The 26,749-nt window shown below is 43.4% G+C and overlaps 1 protein-coding gene across 1 annotated transcript in view; it reads right to left on the reverse strand.

Annotated features, from left to right (window-relative positions):
* TMEM117 (transmembrane protein 117) overlaps nucleotides 1–26,749 on the reverse strand; it is a 1,887,095-nt gene that overhangs the window by 668,437 nt on the left and 1,191,909 nt on the right. The gene's annotated exons all lie outside the window — the stretch shown is intronic.

Here is a 26,749-nt window from a genome sequence, read left to right on the forward strand (position 1 = left end):
AAGCCGCCATCTTGGGCTGCTCTCCGCTTCACAGGCCTGTCCGATCCAGGCCTCCGCCGTCGATTTCCAGGGAGCAAGTATGAAATTCAGGTACCCCCCCTGGCACCACATTCTTCAGGGCTTCATTTTGTCCTGATTTGGCAGCGTTACAAGTGCCAAAGCAGCATAATGCTCGGGGTCTGGAGCGGAGCCGAACAGATTCATGTCCAAGCGGCCATGATGGCTGGCCACGCCCACCACAGAGACATTTTATCTGCCTTAAAGATGATGGCCCCACAAAAAGACTTGGCAAGCAAATGATCACTTGTAGGAGTACAGGGGCAATGCCATGTGGCTGGCACTGGGTAACTGGATACAGTCAACTGGAGGCCTTACTAGCCCACTGGCTAGTCATAAGGGGGAACATCTGTTTCTGATGCCTGTATACCACTGAAACTCATATTATGGTTCTATCAAACTTAAATCCATATATCTTGAGAAGCCCTGCTTGGGGTTTAAAAAGTTTGGCGCCTAAAGTGCACAAAGGCCAAAAAGCGATTGTAACTGTGTTGTTATGGTTAGGTTTAAAGTCTTGGTTCAACTTTGGTGTCATTTGAGGAGTTTGTAAATTCTGCCTCCTGAATTCTAAAAAAACGAATTTTAATTTTTCTTTTGAGATGAAATCATCAAATTCAAGTCTGGTCCTCTGCAAAATCGAGAGTTGATCAATAATTATTTTGGAAAAAAAAGTAATATAATTTTTCTTTTGCTAATCCGAAACGGGAAAACAAGGGGGATAAAATCACACTAGAACAATCTATGGCAAACACGATGGACGGTGAGCACCGAGGAGCCTGTCCAGCACCCAGAACCTGCAGTGCATAGGCACTTTGTTCAGTGGCGCTGGTGTCGGACGTGGCTTCAGGCCAGGCCTAGTTTCAGAGTGCACTACTCAACCCTCAGCCGTCTCCAATGGGCCTCGCCCTCTCCTTTACATCTGAATGATGTAGTACAAAGGCAAGCTTGAAAATAACAGTATGCGCCTACATGACCTTCCCTAACAGTGCCCAAGTATTGTTCACCACAATTTGCTCGATTGTGTGGGAATTCTTTAGAATGTGTAATGGCGAACAGTTCACAGGAGAAATAGTCTGCATTGTATTAATCTATTTCTCGTTCCAGCCAAGGTGGGCAAAATATACAATTCATTATTTTAGAAATTTGGATTCCAACGTAAAATTCCATTCTGAGGAGTTTCTGCCCCTTGTCAATAAACCTAACAGGACCATATTCTTGCCACCACAAGTCTAGAGATCACAATTTACTGGATATTTGTGTTTAAGTAAGGTGTAGCTGGGAATAAAATCCCCCGAGTTGCTTTTATGGCATGCCAAAAAACACAGAATACGTCTGGCTAGGGGAAGAAAATGTGACATACTTCCCAGATGTATAACTGAAGCTCATTAAATGCCTTACAGGGATGGTTTTGCGCATTGCAATCAACCTACTATATTTGGTTATCAATGGTTTGACCCCTCTCAGTGTTAGATCTTTCAACATTTCGAGTCAGGCCCCTGGTGCTTACAGCTGTTCATCAAGAGAAGGAATGCCATTTTTAGAGAACAAACTGGGGCTGAGAACTGAACAGAATGCACCAGACCCCACCAGAGGTTTAAACAAGTCTTCTAATATCACACCAGTGTAGATTTGCCATAGAAATGTGGGATTTCCTGTATGTTTACACTTATTATAGAACTCCTGTATCCCTATCCTGTAATTACATCAGCGTCTAAGAGGGCACTAGACAAAGATAAAAGCACGTTGATCAAATCCTAGAAGATTACAAAAATAGTCCTCATAGAAATAGTCAGTACGACCTCCTAGATTAAAAATACCTCATCACTGGGCACACAATAAACTCTGAAGGCATTGATTCAGATGCCTCCATTATCAAAATGTACAATCTAAAAAAGAAAAAAAACTGAAAGAAAATTAATAAAATCTGTATCGTATTTCATTAATACGGTTAATATTTTTAGAAAGAAAATGTTATTGTAAAACCGCAGTGTATCTATGATGCCTGCCCTCTGTTTATATTTATCAAGTTTTCTTCCTAGGGATGGTTACAAAACTCCATTCATCTGACATGTTGTAAAGCACTCAAGAAGCAATATCATGCATAATTTACTAACTCAGTTATTCCCAACACACAGTGGTCTAATGCCATCTCCGTCGTAACCATCCCTCTAGGATTAAAGATACCGAGGAACAACCTTTAAAATTTTAACTAATATATCAAGACTCCTCAAATCACTCATGCAGCAGGCACGAAACCCTGTCAGTTAACGGATATAAGGCATTCCACATCAGTACATATTTAAACAAAATACGGAACAATTTGAATTTAGTACTTCTATCATTCAATAGTTTATGGCCTTCCACGAATTTCCTGTGAGTACTGCAAAAGAGGGAATGTGAAAATGAATCACAGTGATGATGCAATCATAAAATGAAGGGAAAAGGAAGTAGAGCAGAATAACAGTTGGCATTTTGTTGCAAATGTGAACATTTTTCAAATTGACTTAGAAGTGTAATATTGAACACGGAGAGATCTGGGGGCTTAAACCCAAAAAATAATAAATAAATGCAGGGTTATTCTTAGATCCCGCCGCTGGGATGCGGGATACCAGGGATGCCAAATACCAAGACTGCTTAGAAGGGATTTATTCCACATCATGCCTCTTTCTTTCTTCTGCCACACCACACTTATTATCCTTTTCTGTAACTCTTGCAGGCCCTTTTTGGGTCTCGCCTGAACCAGCGCATGCGCTGGTCTGGCGAGACTTTTTGTGAGGGCTCAAAAAATGCTACCATGGCTAGCCTAGAGCTACAGTGCATGTGCGCGGGCGCGCGCTTAGGAGCAGAGGCTGGCAAACCTCGTCATGCTCATTAAGCGCCCGCGATCACTTTCACGGCGCCCCTTTGATGTTCTCGTTCAAAGAACATCAAACATCAAAGAACATGTTGTGTTAATGTTTTGCTGCGCCCGTTTGACTTACAATGTGCTTTCTCTTTCCACAAACTCGATGTTTGTGTTCCTTTATTTTGAGATGCTTTTAGTATTACTGTCACACACACAACCACAACCACACACACACCCACACACACAACCACAACCACACACACAACCACACGCACAACCACACAAGCACACACAACCACACACATACACACAACCACACACACACACACACACAACCACACACACACACATACACAACCACACACACACAACCACACCCACACCACCACACAACCACACCCAATCACACAACCACACACACACAACCCCACACACAAACCACACACACAACCACATGCACAACCACACAACCACACCCCAACCACACAACCACACACCCAACCACACCCACACAACCACAGACACAACCACACACACACACAACCACACACAACCATACCCACAACCACATACACACACAACCACACCCACACACACAACCACACACACAACCACACAAACACAACCAAACACACAACCACACCCACAACCACACACAACCAAACACACCACACCCACACAACCACACCCACACACAAGCACACACAAAACCACACACACAACCACACACAACCACACAACCCCACACACAAGCACACACTCACAACCACACACAACCACAACCATACACACAACCCCACACACACACAACAACACACACACAACCACACCCACAACCACACCACCACACCCAAAACCACACAACCACACCCACAACCACACCCAACCACACACACACCACACACAACCACACACACAACCACAACCACACACAACCACACAAACAACCACACACACACAACCACACCCACAACCACATACACACCCACAACCACAACCACACCCAACACCCACAACCACACCCACAACCACACCCACAACCACACCCACAACCAACCACACACAACCACACACACACAACCACCCAACCACACCCACAACCACACACACAACCCCACACAACCCCACCACCACACCCAACCACACCACCACACACAACCACACACACAACCACAACCACACACACAACCATACACACAACCACACCCACCCACACCACCCCCCACACAACCACACACACACAACCACACCCACACAACCACACACAACCACACACAACCACACACACACACACACAACCACACACACACACAACCAAACACACACACAACCACACACACACAACCACACCCACAACCACACCCAAACCACACCCACACAACCACTCAACCACATACAACCACAACCACACCCAACCACACAACCACACCCATAATCACACACACAAGCACAAACACAAGCACACACAAGCACACACACAACCACAACCATACACACAACCACACACACAAACACACCAAACCACACACACACACAACCACACACACAACCACAACACACACAACCACACAAAACAACAATCACACACACAACCACACACACACAACCACAACCACACACACAACCACACACACCACAACCACACACACACAACCACCCACACAACCACACACACACAACCTGCGCCCTGCCGGCAGAGTTCGCAGAGTTTTGTCCACTTCGTGTCATGCTTGTAATGCAGAGTTCTGGCAAACTCCACCAACCGCTGTGTGGCAGAGTTTTTTCTTCCAGGAGGTTGAGTTTGCAAGCACGAGTGAGAATCTGCATCCCCTAGCGTGATTTTCGGGAGCTAGAACACTATCCAGCGAGATTTTCTCAACAAGGGCGGTTGCGGCATTTAGAAAGCTGCCGCGTGAGTAGAAAACCTACTAGAGCAGCAGAAAGAAGCAGTGCCCTCTGGTGCACCATGTGGAGCCGTTCACTCTGATTTTCTAGCATGGGACAAGCTCCCAGCGCTAAAAATCAGTGCAACATGCTCAATTCCCCTCGCTTGCGGAACTCTGTGGAATCGTGCATTGTTTTTATGTAACTCTGCGGAGTGAAACTCTGCAAGTTCTACCCACCTCTATTTTATTCCTGCTGTGTCCTTGCTGATTCGTATAGGATTGCACTCAGAAAATATGCCAAGGTTTTTAAACTAAACAGTGCTTTACTGTTATCATTTTTGTCCAACATATTAAAATCATCTTCAATCGAGATCATCTTCACTTACAACATCAAAGTGAACTTTCTCAAAATTTACTTTGGTTCTTGGGCCTTTGTACAGGACTCAGAGACATTGGGATTATTTATCCGCCTCCGGAATCCTATGCATCTTAAAGCCATCTCATAAGCTTCAAGTCACTTGTCAATGTTGCCCCCACAACAAAGTCAGGCACCAGACCTTTGGGAATATGGGCTCTTTCATCTCCAGAGGACACTGCAGGTATGCTACCAACAACATTTCTGGAATCTGCTTGCGTAGCCCTTATATCCCACTCTCTGAGGCTCCTCTTGTGAGCCATTTTCCTTTCTGCTGCTTCCATAGTCTGTTTCTTTTCTCCCTTGGCCAGTTTCTCTTCCTCCATGAGCAGTTTCAGCTGGGCCTTCTGCAGCCTAAACTCCCTTTCAGCCTTCCTGTCTGCCCGCACCCCTGGGGACAGGCCATGAGAGGACACACTGCTGTCTGCTCTGGCAGGGAAATCCCACTCAGAGGACATGTCATCCCCCTCAGCTGACGGCTGCATCTCAGAACTGATATGCACAGCGGCGGATCCTCCATTAAGGCAGAGGAGTGTCGCCCGCCGGTTGCCAGCACATCAGGTACACACAGAATAATAAAATGGTCATTACCTTTTTATTATTCTATGTGATGTGGATCACGCTAGTGCGAGTGAGATAGTGGGGGTGGAGCACACAGATTCCTGTTTATTGCAGGATGACTGCTCAGTGCACTTGATAGATTGTCCGGCTGCCTACAGCTGGCCAATCTGTCATGCGCACTTCAGAGCCTGCAATCCCAGTGCTGTTAAACAGCCTAGGGATTGCAGGCACAGACCCCCAGCCTCAAAATGAGTGCTGGGTTATCCTGCTCCAACCAATCCTGGAGCTGCTTAAAGCAGCTCCAGGGTTAGTTGGATTCACATACAGGAAGTAAACCACATTCCTTCCTGCTCATCATCGCTGGGAAGGAGAACATATGGGTGAATTTTATGGTGCACTGTGCTCCACCGATTTTTAATGTTGCTAGTAGGCCCTCCACATCATCATCTCCATTTTGGTCCTCTGTGGCGATTAACAACTGGTGGGTCTGTCCCCAGGGGTGCGGGCAGACAGGAAGGCTGAAAGGGAGTTTAGGCTGCAGAAGGCCCAGCTGAAACTGCTCATGGAGGAAGAGAAACTGGCCAAGGGAGAAAAGAAACAGACTATGGAAGCAGCAGAAAGGAAAATGGCTCACAAGAGGAGCCTCAGAGAGTGGGATATAAGGGCTAGGCAAGCAGATTCCAAAAATGTTGTTGGTAGCATACCTGCAGTGTCCTCTGGAGATGAAAGAGCCCATATTCCCAAAGGTCTGGTGCCTGACTTTGTTGTGGGGGCAACATTGACAAGTGACTTGAAGCTTATGAGATGGCTTTAAGATGCATAGGATTCCGGAGGAGGATTCGGGGGCTAGCCTCTGGAGGCACATTCCTAGTGAGGGGAGGGACACCCTATTGACCCTAGATAAGGGGGACAGGATGAAGTATCCCTCCATGAAGGAAACCTTAGCCAGTAAGTATGGCCTTAGCCTTGAGAAGTACAGGCAGACATTTAGGGACAGCCAGAAGCTGCCCTGGCAGTCCAGGGTGGATTGTTTGGATTCCTTTTCCAAGGCACTGGATGGCTGAGTGAAGGGTAGTGAAGTAAAAGATTATCAGATACTGTACAGTTTGATTATGAGAGAGCACATGTTCAGTCTTTGTTTTGTAGATCTGCATCAACACCTTACTGACAGTAAACTCGGTCATCCCAGAGAGTTTGCTAGGGGGATCAACACAAGGGTGTGCAGGGTTCCCACCAAAAGAACATAAAAAGAAGGGAGTTCTCTAAAGCTCCTCGAATTAGCTAAAAGGATCAGGACTCCTAATCCCCATCAGAAAAAAAAGAAAAGGCACCTTGATAGTAAGTCTGCAGGGAAGGCACCACCTAAGTGCTATGAGTGTCAACAGGTTGGGAAGTACAAAAAAGATGTTAAGTATCCCAAGCGGGCACAGCCCCCCACTAGTAGGCAGACACCGGGGTTGGTTAGAGTAGCACTTGGGGAGGACACTGCTCAAGATAGTATGGAGAAGTGCATAGAAGTTACCCTACTGTCCCTGGGTGATGGAGAGATGGTGCAGATGACTCACATGCCTAGTAACACTACGAAATACAGGCATCGGGTCACCATCAATGGGCAGTGGGTGGAGGCTCTGCAAGATACTGAAGCCAGCAATGACAACTGTTAGAAGTCATCTGGTGAACTCAGTGCAGGTAGTCCCTACTGCATTCCCCCAAGGTGTTGCATCAAACAACCCGAGAGTCACTTTCCAGTGGCTCTGGCTCCCTTTGAGTGGGGAGGGGGTCTCAGGTTCCTTAACGGTAGCTTTGAGTCCATCGATGGCTGTAGATTGTCTGCTTGACAGTGACTTACAGCACACCAACTGGAAGGAGGAGGAGCTCAGGTCGCACTTGGAGATGGTGTTGCCTGAGTGGATGTGCCTGACCACACGGTCCAATGCTGCCCAAGAGGATAGTCAGGAGGACCTGCAGCCTGGAAGAACAGCCCAGTTGCCTGCCAAAAAGAGGAAGGGCAAGGGATGCGGGGAACACTCTCCAGAAACTCTCCCAAAGACCAGGAGAAGGCTTAGTCTGAGGGCGATGCCCCAGAAACTACAGGGGAGGACATTGCTTCCCTGAGAAACCTGCCTGAGCTAATCAACTTGCAGCAGAAAGGGGGTCCCACTCGGGAGGATTTCTGCAAGGTGCAGATGGAGTGCCCTACTCTTGAGAGCCTACAGCGGCAGGCCGAGGCCTGTACAGCTGGGCGACATCTCTGGTGATCACCTGATTTACTGGGAGAATGGTCTCCTTCATAGTGAGCTGCCCTGCTGTTCTGTCCTTTTGTCATCTTGCCTGGGTGAGACGGACGGACCTGCATCTCTGGAACCCAGAACCCCAGAGTGACTCCAAGGGCTAGTTGGCTGATCTCCTGATCTGAAGCCTGAAACTGCACCTTAACTCCGCCATCTGTGAGTCTGCCCGGCCAAGTGTTGCCATCCCATTCCTGGACTCTTTATATTTACACGTTTCCCTCAGCAAGTATGATACCTTTGTATGAATCCAAGAGGGGTCAGCTCACTATTTCATCCTACCAAGGTCAATGGCTTGAAATTCAATTTTATGAAACAATAGTAACACCTCGTATTTGACCTGAGTGCAAAACAGCAACATCTGCCAGAGGAGTAACTATACATAGAGAAGCAATGACAATTGATATTGTTGTTATTATGATAATTATTATTAACATTATCAAGAAACTATGGAGACACTTTTACTATAGTTGATCCCTCATACAACTTTTAGTAGCTGCCACAGAACCCTTCAGGTGAATAATAAACTAAGTGCCACTAGAATATAGGCAGTTTTCCTCCTACATAAAAATAGCAGCCCAGATTGAAGGGCCTTGAGAAATCAGCCTGCAGCAATGAAACCAGTGCTCTATTTCAAAAGCAATCAACCAAGCTGAAAATCAATGAAAGACTGCTGAGTTTATACAACAAAATAAATATTTTTTTTTTGCTGGTGTTAAATTGGAGCAGTAGTTGTAAGCATCTGATAGCTGATGTGAAATGTAGATTGGGAAAAGCACATAATTAGAACCTACAGTAGAAATCAATACATTTTAATTTCCAAGCTGTGAGTTCCTTTGATAACTAAAACATTTGCTGTCATTCCTAAGAGAAGAAAATGTGTGCCTACTCCTGCAAAGATCGCCTTCAGAAATCTAACACTGTTTATTATAAGTATTTCAATAAAAGCAATAATAATGCCCTTATCTAAAGAAAATAAAAAAAGTTGTGAGACGCGGCCCGGTCTTTAAGTGAAAATCCACCCAAGGCGTTAATACCTATTTATTCAAAACAATGGTATAGTTCATTTATATATGACAATAGGATGGTTGTTGGGGCTTTAACGTCAAACAGAGAACAGATCCCCCTATATCACAATCCATCCACAAAATACATTTGATTCAGATAAAACCAACACAGCCAACATGTGTTTTTTCTGAAAAGACTTTCTCGGACTATAAAAACAAAAGACATAAGGATATACATTTATATTTTCAAAAAGCATAGGCAAATCTCTCCACAAAGGGTGCACCGTGTAAGAACCAAAAATACAGAATGCCAGAGTGGTGCGAATCAGGTCACCTAGAACATAAAACATATTGTGTCCCATGCTGACTTCAAGAGCAATGAAAGAAATACAGAAAGTCCAAAAAACATACCAACTATGTGCAACCAAGAGCAAAATTAACATACAGATAGAGATGATGTGCAAATATCAACGTCCTGAGGGAGAAGACGCTCAAGATGGTAGCCTAAACACAGTACAGACCATAGTATTCGATCACCAAGACAAATAAAGAGATAAAGGGATCAAGATAAAAAGAGGTGAGATCAAATGCTGTGCTATGACAGCTAAAAGACAAGGACTAAGAAGCAGTGCTGTTCCACTGGGTTTAGAATTTAACTTACTGTATAAGGCTAAATAGTATGTATCATCAAAAAGCAAGGTTGCTGATATGGTGTAATGTTTCAAGAATCCAAGGCGATAAGTATCGCAGATGCAAACAGTCTATGGCCTATGTATAAACATCCCACTTGACAACAAGTGTCCTTAGTAAGTACAAAAAATAAATTGAGATAAATCAAACTGTTGGAAAAATGAAACTAGATCTGATCCTTCATTGCCTTCCAAATACAGCTGAACAGCTCAACTTCCTTTCATCTTTATAATACTGACTAAGCTTTTTTCAATTACCTCCGCCAATACGTTTCAGCAAAAATCCAGTTTTATCCCCTCAAATTAAGACTTCATGTGATAATGGTAAACTGCCCACACATATGTTGGAAATTTCATCACTTCACTTCATCACAATCACTTCTAACAGACAAATTTGATATCACTGCGAATTGCCTCCCTCAATACTCAAGGTAGCACCAGTTTATCTCCCACTTGGTTATCCTCCAACATCTTATTAAGTGTCTGTTCTGGACCTTCTGCTCTTTTCTTTCTACTCCAATCCTCTAGGTGATTTTACATACTTATGTAGTACATCTTACAATCTTTGTCCTGATGACAACTAACAGGGTTGTTTAGAGTGTATAGTGGAAGAAAGCACATGTACCAAAAGTGGGGGGTGGCCTGTCCTCTGTATTACAAGTGCATTGACATTAATAGCTTTCTATATATTGCAAATGGGACATATTGCTAGTTTATGGTAGATATTCCAATCCAGCAAACTCTAAATAACCGCCTAATTTTTTTCCTCATTTCCAAAATTTTACAGGACTATGCATGCATATCCAACTGTGATCCGTTACAGTCCCTCATGCTGAATTTATATAAATCTGAGATTCTATATTTTCCTTCTTTGTCCACACTCAGGCAGTTGCTTAACTCAATTCACTTTTCTCTGCTTTGACTCTTCTGCCAGATCTTGGTACCCTCTTATTCCCATCCATGCACCTTGTGTCTTGATTTATTATAGCAATTGCTGCAGCTTGTTACTAAACTATAAATATACAAAAGATCAACACATTGCTTTCATCCAACACACCAGAAAGCTGACAAACTAACTGGTACTTCATAAATGTATCAGTCTATTAACAGGCTCACTCGATACCCATTCACTGGAATAGGTTTTCAGCCTCTCTACCAGAATGCTATACACCCTCACAAATAAACACTTGCCTCACCTTATCGTCATCAGGCTGGCTGGATCTCTGCCAAAAACATGGCTCTGTACGAGCTGACGATACTTGCATTCAAGATTTAATATCACTTTTCCTATCACACCTTTCACCCTATACGTTCACAATCATCAGTTTTAAAACTGGCAAAAAAAATACTTTGATGTAACACCCCTAGCAATATTTGAATAGCTTTTAACCGGGAGCAGCTCCTCGATTATAGCGGAAGAGCGTCGCCCCACTAATATGCCCCAGAGACGAAGAATACAATGGTAATGAGTAACGAGTGATGAGTAGCAAGTGTCAGGACAGGGTGGGGCCCGCTAATTGGCAATAGAACCAAGGAGGTGGTTGGGTTGCCTCAGTTCAAAGTGTGCATGTCCCTTTGGCCGGCAGTCGTGCGATGGCCAGCCAGACATGAGCACTTTAAACACAGCTGTCTCATGACAGCTGGGTTGAGAGCAAGTGCAGGCCTCCAGTGCCCTCTGGAGCGCTGAGAGTGGCCACTCCCTCCAATCCTGGCTTCTCTCATGCTGGTTAAGTGCCAGGATTGGTTAATCGAGTTTGCTGGGGCCCTGGACGTCACAAGAGAAGAGGACCGGCCAAAGGAGGACGCATGCTGCACGGTAAGTAACTTTTTCTTACTTTATTTCCTTCATGTATTTATTTGTTGCCCCTCCACTTGCCGTACTTGCCAGGCGCCACAGCTTTGAACATTATGATTTAGAGTTTAGTAGATCGGTATTTCTTCACAAATGTGAAGCATTCGCCTAATTACAAGAGTATTAGGACATAATGAACCTGTAATAAGAATAACAGGATATCCGTCAAGCACCCATTCGCCAATCTCTAACTCAGACACTATATTGCCCCTCTGAAACATCTAAATACTCTAGTCTGTTTATATTTCATCAACAGGAAAAGGAGTGTAGTTGTGCAAATGCATTCTATAACCACATCATTAAGATAGCAATCGCTTGCCACTGGAGTCATCCAGTACAAAAAGTCAAGCCTGGAAGGAAGGACCCCACAGACACAGATACAATTTTCTACAGAAATGTTTATAAAAAAAACTTTTTAGTTTATCAGGATTAATAGACATTTGGGCATGGGTTCTCAAACAGTTGCATATATACAGATATATTTGAAATGTACACTAAAAGGTATAGAATTAAGAAAATGGAAGCGACTAAGGAGTTGCCACCTTATTGTGTATCAAATCTGCAAGCAAGTGCCTTTTTAAGGACTCTCCTTATTATGTATGTTTTGTGGAACATTGTTTCTTGTAATGAATAGCAGTGTCTCAAATTTGCAGTGTCGAAGCACAATTAACATTTTCTAATCTTTCCTCCTAAATATGCAATGTTATGTTATCCCAAATTTTAGTGTTATTCTTTCCTTTCAGGTTTGCCCCGGAATTAGAGCTTTAATAGATGTTGTAGCTACACAGCTCTCTAACCATGAAAAGGAAAGTCGTTTAACATTAACCGCTTTAATGCAGAGGGCAACCAGTTGATGTCCTCCACACTACCTCTGCAGTGCAGAGGATGTCAACAGGTTGTCCTCTGGGGTAGTCGAGGGAGAAGCTCTGGTTCCCTGACTGGAAGCTTCCCTGCATGGTCACTTCATTTGGGGCCGATGCAGAATCTGCATCAGCTCCTGCACATCCCCCACCCATCAGTGACGTCAGCGTCGACTTCACTGACAGCACCGAACAGCGCAAAGATGATCAGGTAAGGAAGATCCCTGCATTTCCGTTGGGGTTTTGCCCCTCCTGGCAGCCTCCTTAAATTTGCATGCAGACATGGCTGGAAAGGGGAGACTCTCTCCTTTCCAGCGATGCCTCTTTCAAATTGATTCCTGCTTGTGGATCGAGAATGCACTGCAATCCATGAGCAGGGACCACTAGACACCAAGGATATTATTTTAGAAGTTGGGGGGTCAGCCCCTTGTCATGGTTGACCCCCCCCCCCAGGGGCATATATACTATATTTATATTTTTCCTTCTCTGCTGGGGGCCATTGGCCCGAGAGGGGGGTGCACAATCACCCCCAGGACAGGGAAGATTTGGCAGTCACATTTGTTTTTAGTTTTGAAATGTCTGGGGCTTTTCCAGCTATCCGAGGCAGCACAAAAAGTATAAAGGCATTGCTGGACAGAGGAGACTAAGTATTCCAGTGACATATTTTTCAAATTGATTCCTGCTCATGGATCGCAGATACCCCGCTATCCATGGGCAAGGTCCACTAGAAACCAGGGAGAATATTTTAGAAATGGGGGTCAGCCTCTGGGTGGCCATACATTTATATTTTTGTTTTTTCTTTCCCTGGGGGGGCGATTAACCCCGAGGAGGTGCACAATTACCTCCTAGGGAAGTAAAAATGTGGCCATCATTGTGATTTTTAGTTTTGTGCTTCTAGAGGCCTTCCTAACTTTTTCCAGGCAGCACAAAAGGTGTAAAGGCATTGTTGAAAAGGGGAGAGTTTCTCCTTTCCAGTAATGCCTTGGTGAAAATAATCCCTGCTTGTGGATAGTGATTGTGCTGTAATCCATGAGCAGAGATTCTGCTAGCCTCCAGTAATGTCTTACGTTATGTAGGGGGTTGGCCATGGTCAACCCTTCCTTGTATACTTATGTTTTCCCATCTCTGGGTGGGACCATATTGGCCCCTGAGATGGGGCCCGCTGGCCTTCCACAGAAGGTGACATTCGCAGCAATTTGTTTTTTACATTTACCCAGGGCTTTATAAGCCCCCCTACCACTCACGGTTGAATCCCTGCAGGAGTCAATATCTTCAATTTGATTGTTTTCCCTTCGATGGGGGGTTGATTGGGCCCCCGAGGGGTGTGTGATTGACCTGCCCATGAAGTGAAAATATGGCTACCTTTTATATGTAAATGTGCCCGGTGATTTTGGCAGCTATTTCTTTTGTACTGTTGCCTTTAGGTTTTTAGGTGCCCCCTCCACAAGCAGCAGTTCAGCCACTGATTAGAGTGGCATTCCCATTTCATTTAACCCAGGAGAGCTTAGATCACAAGGCAGTGGTGAGCCAACTCAGACAGTGATCAGTTATTCAGTCACTCATTGCAGTAGGGCTACAGTATTTTATGAGGCCATGGAGAGTGGGCTGAAGCACTGGGCTATGCTGTGGGGACGATGCAAAATGTGTATTACTGACTAACTCAGTGGATTCAGCCATGCTGGGTAAGTTTACCATATGAATGGTACAATAATTGATAAATGGCTGAAGTGAGTGTGCTCACTCATTTTTGCAATGATATATGCTGTGCAGGGAAAACTAAATGTGTCAATGGAGAAATGTGTTGATACACGAGGGTCAAAGTTGTTTAAATACATTCTCAGTGTTATGTCATAACATTTATGCAGAAAACAGTCCTTCAATTAATTCTATGGGAGCATGCAGATTATGGATTTATAGAAGATGTAGTTTATCAATAGGGTAATAGCTGTAATACTAAATTATGTTCCAGTGGTGGCACTGCTGAGGAGCTGGTAGAAATTAATAATGGGCCACTGAAGATAGAACGGGATGTACTATTTAAAATGTGGGGCATTTTAAATTATATTGCACTGTCCTCTTTTAATCTGGGCAGGTTCAATGTGCAATAAAATGAGATACAGTATAACAAAATAACAAGACAGGGGAATTTAACCTGCTAAACTTCAGAAAGTTTTTACAGGGATATGAACGTCTGAAAAGTCCAGTGATTTGGAGTTCATATGAATAGGGTTTGACAGTCCTTGATTGTGGTGCAAAGATGATGATAGATTCTGTACATTCCTGTGCCTCATACATTCTTGCATGGCAACAGATACATACTCGAGACTGTTATTTGTCACTATGGGCCATATGTAGGTGGCATACAATTTACCGATTCTTAAATACCGAATTTTACCGATTCGGTATTTAAGAATCGGTAAATTGTATGTAGGTAATAATTCGGTAAATGTTACCGAATCGGCCCATAGGAATCAATGGGAAGGTATGCCTCATTACCGAATCGGTAAATACCGATTCGGTAATGGGGGGAGCACATTCAAGGGTGGCAGGGTGTCACATTGACACCCTGTTGCACCCCTGATTCCTGCATGTGTGCACATGTGGCGGACATACATGCCCTAAGGGCATGTATGTCTGCCACATGGCACTCTCAATTCAGCAAAATATTGCTTTTTGCAATGTATTCGGTATTTATCACCAACCTATATTTGGTGGTAAATACCGAATTCTAATTCCTACACAACACTCATTAGAGTGTTTCCTACATCTCATTTCAGGATTCGGTATTTACCGAATCGGTAAATTTACCGATTCGGTAAATTACCGAATCCTGAAATATGCCCCCTACATAGCAAATGCCTAAATACCGGTCGGTAACAGGATATTTACCGAAAATTGGCCGTTACCGACCGGTATTTGGCTTCCTACATATGGCCCTATATCTATAGAAATATCTTTTAAACAGAAATGCTGACTTAATGTGTTACAGCTACCTCTGGGGTTGGAGAAGGCACATTTTGGCGCTTAGTCATGGAGAGTGTTGAGTCGAGGACGAAACCCAGGTTGCGAGCGTGGTCAGTGGGCGTTGGTGCGTCTGCCAGGGCGGTCGGTCACCAGTAGTTGTCCCAGGCTGAGGGGGTGGAACCGAGGATGAAGACCTCCGTCTTGTCCAAGTTCAGCTTCCGACGGCTGTTCCTCATCCATTCGGCGACGGCTTTCGTTCCTTCGTGGAGGTTGGTCTTGGCGGTGAGGGGGTCCTTGGTGAGGGAGAGGATCAGCTGTGTGTCGTCGGTATAGGAGATGATGTTGAGGTCATGCAGTCTGGCGACGTGGGCGAGCGGGGCCATGTAGATGTTGAACAATGTCGGGCTGAGGGATGATCCTTGGGGTACGCCGCAGATGACCTTGGAGGCTTCGGAACAGAAAGGGGGGAGGCAGACGCTCTGGGTTCCGCCGGAGAGGAAGGAGGTGGTCCATTCCAGAGCCTTGTCTCGGATCCCTGCGTTGTGGAGTTGTGTGTGCAGGGTGAGGTGGCAGACCGTGTCAAAAGTGGCTGATAGGTCCAGGAGGATGAGGGCTGCGTTTTCGCCGTTGTCCAGCAGGGCCCTGATGTCATCGGTGGCAGCGATGAGGACAGTTTCGGTGCTGTGGTTGCTGCGGAACCCAGACTGGGACGGGTCCAGGATGTTGTTCTCCTCGAGGTAGCGGATCAGCTGCTTGTTGACGGTTTTCTCGATGACCTTTGCCGGGAATGGGAGCAGGGAGATGGTCAGGAAGTTCTTAAGGTCCCTCGGATCTGCCTTCGGTTTCTTGCAACGAAATTACAAGAATGCCAATAGTTTTTATGTGGGAGCAATTTTACTGTTTTTTTAATCGGTAACACAAAGCAGAAGAAATGCGGTGGGTAGTTCTTGAACGACCATTCATACCTTCACACATCACTGATGTAGCCAAATTCCTTTTCATCAAGGAACAGAAATGGGTTTTTCGCTTGAAATGCGATGTGAATGGCCTCAACGTTGAGATACCATGGATCTCGCTATAAAGGTACTTGATACATTTTTCATCTTTTTCATCTATGATACATCATATTTGCGAACTCAGAACATCTTCATGCATGCATCACTATGAGTAGTGTTTTTTAAGAAAATAGTATCAAACATAACTACGAGCTGCTACATCTGATTATCAATGTTTCAAGCCTGTTTGGTCACCAAACATATCTGTAAGCGGAGTGTAATTTTTAGATAAATCTGTAAGGATGCACTATCTTTTAGGCATTGATTTAAAGTGGTAGTGATAGAACAGTAGTCTCTTGTGACACTACTCCCTTCTTCTATGACTCTAGTCTTTCTACCATCCAAGACATATGACTGGCTGGGACCAAGAGAATAGTAGTCCTCTATGACACTACTCTTCTGAGCATGTTTATTTGCAGTTAGTCCCCTGTCAATGTGTTATAATTTAACCAATACGCTAGTCTCTCTACCACCCTAGACATGTGACTTACTGGTACCAATAGAACAGTAGTTCTTCTAGACACTACTCTTTTGAGCATGTCTATTTGCAGTTAGTCCCTTATCAAGTGCTACAATTCAACTAATACGCTAGTCTTTCTACCACCCTAGACATGTGACTAGCTGGTACCATGACACTACTCTCTTGAGCATGTCTCTTTGGAGTCAGTCCCCTATCAGGTGCCACAATTCATAACACCCTAAACACGTGACTAGCTGGTACCAATAGAATGGTAGTTCTTTATGACACTACTCTCTTCTTCTAAGACACTAGTCTCTCTACCATTCTAGACATGTGACTAGCTGGTACCAATAGAACAGTAGTCTTCTACTCTCTTGAGCATGTCTATTTGTAGTTGGTCCTTTGTCCTGTGTTACTATTTAACCAATACGCTAGTCTCTTTACCATCATAGACATGTGACTAGCTGGTATTAATAGAACAGCAGTCTCCCTAGACACTACTCATCTAAGCATGTCTATTTGTAGACAGTCCCCCGTCAGGTGCTACCATCTAACCAATATGCTAGTCCTTCTACCACCCTAGACATGTGACTAGCTGGTACCAATAGAACAGTAGTCTTCCATGACACTACTCTCTTGAGCATGTCTATTTGTAGTTAGTCCCCTGTCAGGTGCCACAATTCAACCAATACGTGAGTCTCTTCACCATGCGAGACATGTGACTAACCGGTACCAATAGAATAGTAGTCTTTCGTGACACTACTCTCTTGAGCATGTCTATTTGCAGTTAGTCCCCTGCCATGTGCTACAACTCAACCAATTAGCTACACTATTTAAGGGACACTGACAGATGCATCGGTACCTCCCCTTCGGCTTGGACAAGGAGAGGGGTACCGATGGATAGGTGAGCTTCCTTTCTTTATGTTTAGAACTTTGTACCTCAAAATGCTCAGTAGGAGACTTATTTGACCATGTTCTCCCTTTTATTTGATGCATGGCAGGTATACTATTTCACAAGCTTGCTTGTGAGTGTTTTTTTCAAAAATATGTTTTTCAAAAATATTTCTATAGACTGACATATTCAATTCTGATTTTCAAATACTATTTGTTTGAAACCTTGAGGTCAAGTAATCTGCATTGAATAGAGTCTCTGTTTTTTTTAGGCCAGTGGTCTGTCTTCAAGGCCAACAAGGAAGTTTTATTCTAATTTTTGCAAGAAGGATCACATATAGATTTTAAAGGATGTGTTTTCTTACACTTAATACAGAGCGGGGCCTCAGTACACCGAGCAGTTGCCGGGTGAGGTGAGGCGTACTCCCACATAATGCTGGGTGAGTACATTCATTTTCCTAATTAATGTTTAAGGATCCAAAATTCATGGACTTATTAGCCTTTGTACTTTGTAGGCAAAGTGCTGTACTGAAACTGAGAGTCAATTATTTGTGTTTCATAAATTGTAAACACATATTTTTCTTCTTTTCAGGAACACTCTGACATCCCTTAAACTACTGGACAAATCAATGACTGTTTGATTTTGGTAGGGTATTGTCACGGTGATGTTCTTATCAAAGTATCTTTGTAAGCACATATTTCTGCAGTAGCATTTTACCATACATGGTCCTGAAGAAAGCCAGGTAACTGTAACCTTTTTGGCTGAAACATGTCGACCTCTATTGCTATAAGATAGTTATTTTTTCAAACTATCAGTTTTTCACTTGCTTTTTTAATCTTGGCACTTTTTTTGACACCGAATAAAGTTGGGTGGTGTTATCAGGTAGCCATTTTTAATACACTTCTCTTCTGTTTTGCACTGCATCTCACATCTTTCTCAGTACCACTCGGTTTTGAGACTTTTTCTCTGGAAGACTGCAAACTCATTGCATATACACAGTGATGGTTCCCCTAAAATAGGGTGCACTGCAATGAGTTGATGCACCTTACTCCCAGATGATTATGTTCTGCCAAAACGGTGGGCTGATGGGATTTGTTTCAACTTAGTTCGGCTGAATCTGTCTTCTTCTCTTTGGCTCCCAGTTTCTTTACATTTTGACCGGCTCTCTCCTCTTTTGTTGTTTGTGTAGTTGTTGGGGGTTTGGAGTTTGCCTGGTCGTTAAAGATTATTCCCCTTAGACCCTCCATGAGTGTTTTTTGATGTTAGCAATTCTACTGTTTCAAATCCCTTTCTATCTCTAGAGTGTACACATTAATTTTCACACCTGTCCTGTTGCACGGATTCTGCTCTGGAACAGAACTATGCTTGGTACCATGGAATATTAGTATGTAGGGACTAAGTCACCATACCACCTCAGTGTCCACGAGTCCGGGTCTGACTAGATATAGTGCCTCACTTGCCCTCCTAACCTTACAGGAAAAATAAGTGAATTGGCACCCCTAGAACATAACACTCTTGATCCTCTCAGGGATCGCAGTAACAGAACACGCCCTTTTGCTCTTTCACTCGGAATTGTCCACAATGAGATGACCAGGAGACACAAAGAAAGTTTAAAATATTTATTCAAACTATCTTGCTTTGAAATTCAGTATATGTGCCACAATCTGAAAGCAAATGCATAATACAAATACTGTTAGCATGGTTAATAATCCATATACCATGAAAAGTGTTCTCATATTATAGGACAGAGTGACCTTACCCCTCTCCCTTGCTACTAAAGCTAAATGATCATATGAAAGATCTCTGGGACTACCGGCAGACCACGTACCTTAGCATACACAGATGGACGCTCTACATCTCAGCCGTCGCAGTGCTCTTGTCTCAAAACTATCATTCCATGTGTCTGTTTGTGGCTCATGTACTCGTCTATATGATAGGCAGCCGTGGCCCGTGCAGGTAAGAGCAGTGGGGCTGGGTGAGGGGGGATTTTGACGGATGACGACCTTGGAAAAATAATTTATTTATTTGATTTTCCCTCATCATCGTCCGTCAAAATCCTCCCCTACCCAGCTCCGCTGCTTGTACCTGCATGGGCCGCGGCAGATGATAGGCTATATGTGCGCATAAACAACAGCTGCATTCTTGTGTTATATCTAGGTGCTTCTGCCTGGCCAGGAAGAAAAACAAGGGACATGGTTGTCTGACCTTTCGGTGGTGCTCAGACTAAATTAAGCCTGGGCGAAGCACTATGCTACGCTCGCGTAGTTTGAGAAGTTCGCGCCACTTCGCACTACGCGAACTGCACGTAGCACAGTGCGAACACGCGTAGCGTAGTGTTGCGTAGTGCTGCGGTCATTTTTTGCTTGATCGCGGTCCTCAACGTCAAGTTGGCGACCGCGAGCAAGCAAAATGACATCCCGGCGAGACTTTTTCCTTGTTCGCGATCAGCAACATCAAGTTGGCGATCGCGAGCATGGAAAATAAACCTCCTGGCGAGATGCCCAACGCGAGGAGGTCAGGTTTCTCATTGCGAGGGGTCGCGTATGCTCGCGACCGCTCGCGATGAGAAACTACCATTTCGCGTTGAGAAAGCTGCCGCTCGAGTAAAAATCTACTCGAGCAGCAGAAAACTACAGCTCGCACTGTGCAAGATGCCATTTTCAATGATTGCACAGTGCCGGTTGCTTGTCCGCACTGTGCAATCATTGAAAACAACATCTTGCACAGTGCGAACATGTTACTACGCAGTTCGCGAAGTGCTACGCGTAGCTCGCGTAGTGCGAACTTCACTTTGCGTAGATTCGCGAAGTGCTACTTCGCGAACTATGCCCACCCTTAGACTAAATCCCAGGAAAAGAACAGAACGTGAAAACATCTACAGGTTCCATGTGAAGATACTATGTGGCACACAGGCAAACGTGCTTATTTAGTAACAGGTGCAGAGTAAAATGAGGCCTACAGCGTGTACAGCATGTACAGTTAGGCTAACACAGGGAAAACTACAATGGGCCATTCAGGAAACACATGACACCCTCCCCTTGGTCAGAGCAATAGCACTAGAAAGATAATAAGTATTACTAGTGTAATTAATAGGTGAACAAACTCAAAGCATTAGTTATAACATTATAAACAAATAACAATAAAAGAAACTGAAATTTAGAAGCAAATGGCAAATAAAAAAAAAACTCAAGGTGCTATGGAGGAATCCATGTTACTCGCTATTTCATAGGACAAAGACTACATCAAGGAACCCGAATCCGCACATAATGATTGGCCAACAGCCCAAGTCACGAGTTCTAAAGAACAAACATGCTCTTTGGTGTCAGCCGATGCTGAGACAACTACCAGACAACCTGCATCCGTGTTAATAGAGCCCGTTTCTTCTGATCCATGTGCCGATGCACAGATCTCCTCGTATGTTAAAGGTTCAAACATCGCATTGTGCTGAAGTCACAAACCCAAAAGACAGTTCTGAAAATTGGTCGCTAAGAGACTCATTAGCAGTCCAAAGTCCAAGGCGGTGGGTGTTTGCGAAGTCCGGCATATGTCCAGTGCCCATTCAAAGGGACACCAGATACAGCGGAACAGGGGTTACACGCAGGTAAACTAGGCAGGCTGGAATGTCAAACACCAATCAAGATCCAGTTCCTGTAATAGAGGCATTTCAAAAACATGATACATTCGCTCACGATAGTGCTGGAGAAATGCTAGTTCCAGGGTGCCCACAAAAGGAGCATCCATTGCGGAGAATCAGGAGCAAGACGAGAATGCTGAAAATGAGGTATAACAGCCACAAAAATCCTCCAAATACGCTAGAGAGAAAGGAGTGGATAAAAGCCGGGATTACTCCAAAGATGGTCTGAAAAGAATTAACGAGGCCAGAGACTAAACCTCAAAAAAGTGGGTAAGTCCAGCAGTACTAGATGCATTAAAGATTTGATGCACCGATTCCCCAAACTGCAGGGGGAGGTTAGTGTTTAACAATGACTGTATTTCACTAGAAGTTCTAGTCAACTGCAATTTGAAGATCTTGAGAGCAGATGTAGGAGCTACTACGCATTGAAACAATAACGCTTTGTGTCTGCTCAGCTTGTTAAAGTCTGCCTTCAAAGTTGGAATGGAAGGCCACAGTGAGCTCTCTGCTATCCCATGCAAAGGGGGAAACCGAACGTTGTTGCAACAAGTGACTAACTGGGAAACAAACACAATATATGAGACTCCAGTTTGCAGTCCATAACAAGATTGATTGCTAAGCATTAGATACATCTGGTTAGAGAGTACCATAATGAAGAGGAGAATTGCGGGAACCAGGATTCCTTTTAAAAAAACAGGCCAAATTAGGCACCGAAGTGTTGCATGTGCAGTGAAATTTTACATGTTTACAAAGTAATGAATGCCTGACAGTAGAGAAGCATTCTTTACCGTTGATAAAACTTAATTGTCACTACGATCACAATGATAGGCAAAAGGGACTGACCATACTTCATGTATGTAACTGCTACCTAGAGGTACATATCTACCTACAGGAAAATGTTTCATTCAAATAATGAATAGAAATGTTGGAATAGGCAGTAAAATAACTTCTTGATTCAACCATATTGCTGAAGGTGTTTCAGCTATACTGAAAGGGAGCTGTTCTAACTTTTCTAAATGCAGCATTGTGTAGTTGCCGTTTTTCATAGCCATTAATTGTTAATTACATGTGAAATTAAAAGGTGTAAACAAATCGGTACAATTCAAGTAATGTCGTACAACGCGACCATTTTTAAGTGTTTGAAGTGTTGTGCTAAACTGCATAGTAGATCTAAACTGACTTTGCCCATGATACAGCATTGACATATCACTATGCACAATATCAATAACAAATGATACAATATTGTTCAAGTTATAGATACGAGACAACAACATATTATTACTATTATCAACAACAGCAAACACTTTATCCAAATTATCTTGGTCAATTTGTCTTAAGTGTGCAGCAGCTCGCATCTGTAAAAATTTCCAAATTTCATTTTAGGTAGCATATATACATTTTTCAGAACGAGGGTATCTGCGACGTAAAATAAAATCTGAGAAAATAATGTCCTCGGACATGAGAGAAAGATGTTTTACTGCAGAAAGTGTGGAATGTTCCAACCATTGTTTACATAACTTTCCTACAAAATAAGTGGTAATAGTACCTGAATGTAGTGACTGTAAATATCGGGGATCAGGTCTCCTTGATTTAAACCCAGGTGTGGAATTGAGAAAATGAGCATGACAACTATTGATGTCTACTGGCCACAATACCCACCCACCAGGACTTGAAAACGAAGAATTAAATGTATTGTTTTTCACCATGCTATTTAATTGTTCTTCTGTATAATTTGTAAAATTCTGCCAATCATAAAAACGGGCAACTGAGGGAATGATCGGGGCATTCATTTCTTTAATTTTAGCTAATCCTAAACAAGTAGTCTGCTGGATGGTTTGGTTCAAGAAAATCGTTTGTGTGGGAATTAAACAGGCTCAAAATGAAGTTTCCGGGCCTTGAACCTGCCAGACTTTATATCCAAATCGATTTCAAATCAATTCTGTCCTTAAAGCAATCATAACCATTATGGGCCAAATGATTGACGAACATAATAGTATATATAATCTTTTTTTTAGTAAGTATATATTTCTTTGGTGGTGTCAGAGTTAATTTGAAATAATATGACATGGGGTTTGAAGCATCATATCCGGTGAATTAGGCATATTTATCTTTTTGCAACTTTCTGGAGGGGGAATTCGACAATGTTCCCAATGGGTATAGTTAAAATGGGGACGCTGTCTACCAGTTCTATGCAGGAAATGGTATTTATTATGAAGATATCAGAACATATGACCTTAGTTAGTGGAATTAGATTAGAATTACATATTCTGATTCAAAAACAGTATAACATTCTAATTCAGAAAGGACAGAATTTACAGTGTCAACATCCCAATCATCTGAATGTAACCCCAGGACTATTTCATCAACCATAGAAACTTGGAACACATATGGTAATTGCAGGATCTCCGTCGGACCAAATATGTTGAAAGGAACTTTATCCCAAACAATTCCAGAAGTCACTTCAACGGCTGAAATTTTAATAAAGGACAAGCCTCTTCTCATTTTATGCGATGAAGAATGGGGGGACAATACCCCATTGACCAGTTCTGTAATGTAACGTTCCAGGAGCTAATGGCCGTTGATCAGTAGAAAGAAAACAGTCACGAATCCAATCTACATGAACAAGAAAACTAAGGAAAGTATGATCTAGACATATATCCAAGGAGGGACTAGATATGTGCATTTTTAACAAGGAAATGAAAACACAAATTCATGCTGGTGGAATGTGCACCACAGAAGAACTGTTGGAAGAAAAATTACCTTGATCCATATAGAATCCAATCTACATGAACAAGAAAACTAAGGAAAGTATGATCTAGACATATATCCAAGGAGGGACTAGATATGTGCATTTTTAACAAGGAAATGAAAACACAAATTCATGCTGGTGGAATGTGCACCACAGAAGAACTGTTGGAAGAAAAATTACCTTGATCCATAAAGTAGCCAGAGGTACTCAGCTAAACCATAGGAAGATGGGACTCAGCAGTAGAACTTGGAAAGGCCAACTCACATTCATTCATCAATGGTGGATCATTATAAATGACATCTGTTGTAGAAGACAAACTGCTATCAATGTTAAGTATCGGCCACATGGAGTAGTTTTATAAGCTGAATGAAGACAAAGTGCTTGTCTTTATATCCAGGGAGAGGTGGCAAAATCGCAGTTCGTGTACCTTGAAGGCCAAGGAAAGGAACAGGAACACTGTACTTTGGGCCGAATTCCTTTTTTGTGGCCACCTTTTCTCAAACGAGAGCTCAGATTTTTGGAAGCAAGTCAGAAACAGGAAGAGCAACTTCAGAAGAAGAAGGATGAGATGCAAGCAAATGTTTGCATGAATTAGCATCACAGAACTCATGTAGGTCCTGTTAGACAGCACAATGGTTATCCGCGTCACACTTTGTGGCAGCCGCCACAACGTCTGGACCATCCAAGTCTGGAACTTACATCTTGATGCCAAAAAGCACTTTGCACGGGGTCCGCTCACCCAGATATCATTTAGAGAGGTTATTTAATCCTCATTGAAACCCATATAGATGGTTCAACCAACCACATCCTCTACCTAGTACTTTAGTTGTTAAGGACTGCTTTAAGTCACGGTTCTTTCTCTCCACAACCGAATTACCCTCTGGTCTATAAGGAGAAGAAAAATGCACTTGCACAGCCATTAACTTCATCAAATCATGGAATGCCTTAAAGGCGAAAGCCGGATCTTGGTCTGAGTGGAATGCGCAGCAGGCATATGTCTCTATAAAGCCTTACAAGTCTTCAATAACAGGTTTGCATCAGCCGAGCGCTGTGGTCACTCCCAGAGGAACCCTGAGCAAGATAAATTTGAACGAGGAAGAAAAACGCCTTTGGAGATAGTACCAAGAACTATGGCGCATTCTGCAGAATATTACTATTTGGAACCTGTAGCAGGCTGAGCAGAACGATTAGTATAAATGATGGATTTATATTGGACAAGAGGCAAAACCGAAGAAGGCAAATGATAAACATGTTCGAATTCCAAAAATTCTTGTGTTTGCAAAGAAGGGTCAAAGAACAAGTCCACATCCACGGCTGTTAAGGATGTTACCCACTGCATCCAATGAGGGTGGAGGGTCTTAGAGTTACGAACGCTGCCTTTCATAACAGCCTTTAAGGTCGGTACAGGAGAAACTGCAATAATGTGTTTACCCTGAGCAAGTAGTCGCTCCTTCACGATGGCCATCTGCACAGCAGTTAGAATATTTTCAGTGGAAGCAAAACGCATTTCAGTAGGTGAATACAAATGTGATTTTAAGCAATGGGTACTGTTTCAACTACGTTAAAGGTGACATAGGTAAATCCAGCCGCAATCAGTAAGACCGGGATGACTAAGTTTGTAGTTTTAACACATGCATGTAAATGGTGTGTTTCAAGTATGTCAGACAGTAATCTGAGTGTTGCAGTGTGTTCCAATATCCATACCAAAGCGGAAAAACCTGGCTAATAACTCCCAGGTACCCCAGTTGGGAAAGAATTTCCTTGATGGATGCTTTAGCATCCTGTTTAACTGGATACTCTGGTTGTACCTGAGGGGTGGACCATATTGGAATAACGTGATAAGGAGAATCCTGTTCCCAACCTGTATGGTTATGATAAAGTGCAGGGGCCAACGCAAGGGCCCATTCAGAGGCATAAGATTGTTTGACCTCGTCTGGGACATGGTGTGAAAAAGATGGGAGAATGACATCCTCACCCTGAGGGCATGCAAGAACAAAAGGTGGGGGCCAGTCAGCCTCCATCAAGATAATGTCAAATGACATAGTTAAATTGTTCCAGAAAATTGCTTTAATGATGCCTTTAATGTCACCTTTAACTTGAACGTCCAAGTATAATAGTCTGTCCGGTGGAGCTGTGTGTTGTGAGTGTGTCCTTGGTTTAAACTGTAATAAATGTATCAGTTGCTTTCGCCACTAGAGACTGGTGGAGACTCTGGTGTACTATGGTGCTGTCTGCCTCTCTGTCGAGGAGAGTCACCGCCCAACTCCTTTTCCGGAGTAGGGTTCTCACCGTCTGTGGCATATTTAGCTGTTAATGCTGCAACTTTCATTTTCTGAAAGGAGGAGGCCTATCCTCTTTCTTTATCTTCACCTCAGACGCGCGTTGTGTCTCCCTTTTCGGTTGCACGTACTCTTTGTCTGCAATCAGATCGCCTGCCTATGTAGTACTGTTGGTCAGAATATTCCTGAAAGGAATGAGGAGAACTGGGATAAGGAATCTGATATCTATCAGGAGTTTTAATTTGTGTGCAATCAC

Source organism: Triturus cristatus, chromosome 4_1 (genome assembly GCF_964204655.1).
Source record: "Triturus cristatus chromosome 4_1, aTriCri1.1, whole genome shotgun sequence".
Taxonomy (NCBI): Eukaryota; Metazoa; Chordata; class Amphibia; order Caudata; family Salamandridae; genus Triturus; species Triturus cristatus.